The sequence below is a fragment of the Octopus bimaculoides genome, chromosome 10 (assembly GCF_001194135.2).
Source record: "Octopus bimaculoides isolate UCB-OBI-ISO-001 chromosome 10, ASM119413v2, whole genome shotgun sequence".
In the NCBI taxonomy this organism is placed as follows: Eukaryota; Metazoa; Mollusca; class Cephalopoda; order Octopoda; family Octopodidae; genus Octopus; species Octopus bimaculoides.
Genome location: NC_068990.1, coordinates 94178478 through 94182082, shown reverse-complemented (window position 1 = coordinate 94182082; position 3605 = coordinate 94178478).

The window sequence follows — 3605 nt, the reverse complement described above, 5'->3', positions numbered from 1 at the left end:
AGACCAGCTCCCCCTCCTCTTCAGTAACTCTTCTTCCTCTGCTTCTTCATTGCAGGCATAAAACAGAAGCAATATACCATTATCAAATTTTTGATGAAGTGGGGAGGGTGCAGGTTGTCCAACATACATAGAAGGCTACAAAAGAGGGAAGTGGAAGTTTGTGCTGACCAGCTGGAGTCATTTGTAACCAATGAGAATGCATTTTTTCCCCAGTCTGGTGACAGGAGATGAAACATGAGAGTATCTTTACAATCTAAAAATGAAGGCTCAGTTTATGGTGCGCTGGCAGAGTCATTAGCATGTTGGGCAAAATGCTTAACAGCATTTCACTTCTCTTTATGTTCTGAGTTCAAATTCTGCCAAGGTCAACTTTGCCTTTCATCCTTTCAGAGTCAATAAAATAAAGTACCAGTCAAATACTGGGGTTGATGAAATTGACTACCCCACACCGCCACTCCGAAAATTGCTGGCCTTGTGCCAACATTTGAAACTATTATTCTTATAATTATTATTTGATGCAAACTCACAGTTTACTTTGCTGAGTAGGATGGAAAGGGGATCAGCTCTTTACATTATGAGTTCAAATTCGGCTGAGGTTGATTTTAGCTTTTGTCCTTACAGGGTCAATAGAATAAGGGCCAGTTAAACACTGGGGTCAACATAAGCAACTAATAAACTCCCTCTAAAAATTACTCGCCTTTTGCCAAAATGAGAAATAATATCACTTTATTTATTTTGCAGTATGACTGTTTCCGGTCTTAAGAGCTGCAAACTAAATCTTTCGATTGACCAAACGGATTATAAGCTTGCTGTGAAATCTACCTGGCTTCTGAAGATTCATTTACAAGCAGAAATTGTCATCTGAATTTAGTATCACCATTGTTATTGTTGTTGTTATCATCATCATCATCACCACTACTATTACCACAACTATTATCATCCCCACCGCTGCCACCATCAATGTCACCACTGTCACTACCACTGCAGCCATCGTCGTCATCATCACCAGCATCCTCATCATCAACATTATCAAGGGTGGTAGTTATGGCAGGAAAAGTAAAAACACTGAACAAACTATTTTACAGTCTTCAATTCTAAAGTTGTTCTCTGGGCTTTGTATTTTGTTGGGGCTTTTTTTTTTACCCTTAATTCCTCTTTTGCTTGATAAAACTATTAATTAAGGACGGTTCAGTTGCCCCTCCTCACTCCTACAAATATATGTCTTTGTGCTTAAATAAAAAATTATCATCATCATCATCATCATTGAGATAATAACTTTAATAATAATAATAATAATAATAATAATAATAATAATAATAATAATAATAATAATGGTTCATTTGAAGCTCATTATTTCCTGTCCTCCTCATCATTGTATGTCTGTCTTTCAGTTCTGATTAAGTAAAGATTTTCAATACCATTTGTTCTAAGACTGATGTATGACTTGAACTCATGAACTTTGGCTCTGTAATTCAATAACTTTTGGGCTTGGATTACAGCTTGCCCCCAGCAGTGTCACTGGGTGACAAACACCTGAACTTGAGTATATTTACTGACCTAAGAAAGGAAATAGATTCCTTTGGGACAATGAAAGGGTAACAGATCCGGGGTGTGGGGTGGGGTAGCTGCTGTCTTTGTGAGAGAAGGAAAAGGAAAAGGAAAAAAAAAAGAACTTAATGGAATGTTGATAATTCTAACATGAAATGTAATTAAATACATCTTGATTACTGCTGTTAGACTGATTGGTTTGAAGTTGCATTGGCAGTGTCTGTGAAAGTGTTGCACTTACAACATAATATGCATTACACATCCATGTTTGTTGGCTCTGCATTAATGTATCACTGCCCAACGTTTTTACTCCAATTATTTCACTTCACCAAGTCACGAAATTGATAAAAGAAAGAAAACTGTAATTTTTCTTTTTTACTGTTTTTCTTTTTTTTTGTCCATTTTCCTGTTCAACAATGAGTTCTTTGATTTTCATAATTCCATGGTTACAGAGATAAGTTCTAACACAAAAAGTTATCAGTAGTTAGGAAAAAAAGCTTATTTTCAGCATACATACCATCAAACTTTTGGTCAGAAAATATATACAAACTTTAGTATGGGTAACTCCATCTTGATAATTAAGAGAGATTAGCATCTTACCTACGAAAGAATGTTGTTGTAAAATGAACGAAATATAGAACCATAGAATCATTGTGGCTGGTGGAAGGGTAGGGATATTTAGGTACCATAAAGCCTATGTTAAACTATAATGTTTTATAAATCTGTGTAAGTAAACACATACACATAGTGTTCTAGTTTATGTCTAAATACTTTGAACAAGATATGCAAGTCAATTATTCATATTTATATTTCTATATTCTGTTATCTCTATTGCATATTCAGGTCATTGCAATTTCTGAAGAGCTTAAAATGTATTTATGTTCTTTTGCAGATTTATTCATATGCCTGTACGTGTGTATTTATATGGTTTCTTTATCTCTGGTTCTGAATGTTCTCAGGATCCATCCAGCCAGTTGTCTGCACTTTGTCACCATCCTGGTAATGTGCACTTGGAAAGAGGTATCATCATTCATGTTGATACCCAGGTCCCTCACTGATTTAGGCTCTGGGATTGTAATCCCCTGTGCATCAGTGTACCCTGTAAGTTTCATATTCAGTTTTAGACACTGGTAGCACAGGGCTTGGAATTTTTCAGCATTAAACTGCATATTATTATCCTCAGCTCATCCTTTAGGCTTAGGATTACAATATGCTGAGAGAAATCTGACAGCAACAACAAAAAATTGTTTAGATGTGATGCTGAACCACAGCACAAAGTTGCATAAAACTTTCTCAAACCAAACAATTGGCTGATATATATTAACACAACCTTCTTCCATCTGGCCATAGTATTCAGAAGCTTTGTAAAAGTATTTGCTGGAATAGCAAAGATCTTTGATACAGCTGCCTTTTAGTATATAATGAGAAATCACCATCTCCCTTTTCTGAGTTTGACTTTCCTTGGAAGTCAATATTTTTCTTTTATTTATTATATATTCATTACCACCTCTACCCTTAACTATTTTTTTTACTTAGTTCCCTGGGAAGAAATTGAAATATTTTTTCGTTTTAGCTTTGCTTGCAAAAGTTCTGTTTGTTTTCTTTTCCTAGTTGATGTACTCATTGGTTCAACCATTCCTTGAGGTACTGGGATGTCAAAAATCTCATAAAGAAATTCCATTGGTTCTTCATGTCTTATTCTTTCTTCCGTAAACTTTTTGGTTTAAATGTCTTTTGTGTTCCCACGTTTGACCTTTTACCATTTACGTCATTTTTTCTAAATGTTTACTTATTATATCTTCTTCCCAACTTTCCTTTCCATTTCTGTATATCTTAACGAACACCTTCCCACCTACCCATACCTTGAGAGTATGTCCTAATAGCTCATCACCATCATCTTTGTCTTTCTGTCCAGTTACTTTTAACCATCGTTATAAAATGTAAGGCAGCCACCAGTCTCCTCCGCATTTTTTCAGTCTGTGGAGAAATGGCTAAAATTTGCCCTGTTTATAATCATAGCATATATTATATATATATATATATATATATATATATAT